The sequence below is a fragment of the Tupaia chinensis genome, unplaced genomic scaffold (assembly GCF_000334495.1).
Source record: "Tupaia chinensis unplaced genomic scaffold, TupChi_1.0 Scaffold000323_1, whole genome shotgun sequence".
Lineage (NCBI taxonomy): Eukaryota > Metazoa > Chordata > Mammalia > Scandentia > Tupaiidae > Tupaia > Tupaia belangeri.
Window position 1 is genome coordinate 1,639,817 of NW_006159817.1, and position 212 is coordinate 1,640,028.

General features: G+C 53.3%; 1 protein-coding gene across 2 annotated transcripts in view; it reads right to left on the bottom strand.

The window, feature by feature from the left end:
- The window catches only part of OAS2 (2'-5'-oligoadenylate synthetase 2), a 30,313-nt gene that overhangs the window by 1,201 nt on the left and 28,900 nt on the right, over positions 1 to 212 (bottom strand). The gene's annotated exons all lie outside the window — the stretch shown is intronic.

The following is a 212-nucleotide window of genomic DNA, read 5'->3' on the forward strand; positions in this document are numbered from 1 at the left end:
TTCCACCTCCTCCCCCTTTTTTTTTTTTTAGAGGTTTTTGCTATAGGGTGCGTGCACTCACCAGAAAGACAGAGAGAGACAGAGAAACAGAAATCACCCCCCAGGGGGGATGGTCACGCCGCAATCCCTTCTCCTCCATTCTCCTCTCGGGATCATGCACATGCGCCCAGCATGAGTGTAAGCCACCGGGTCTGGGACTTGAACCGTGGTAG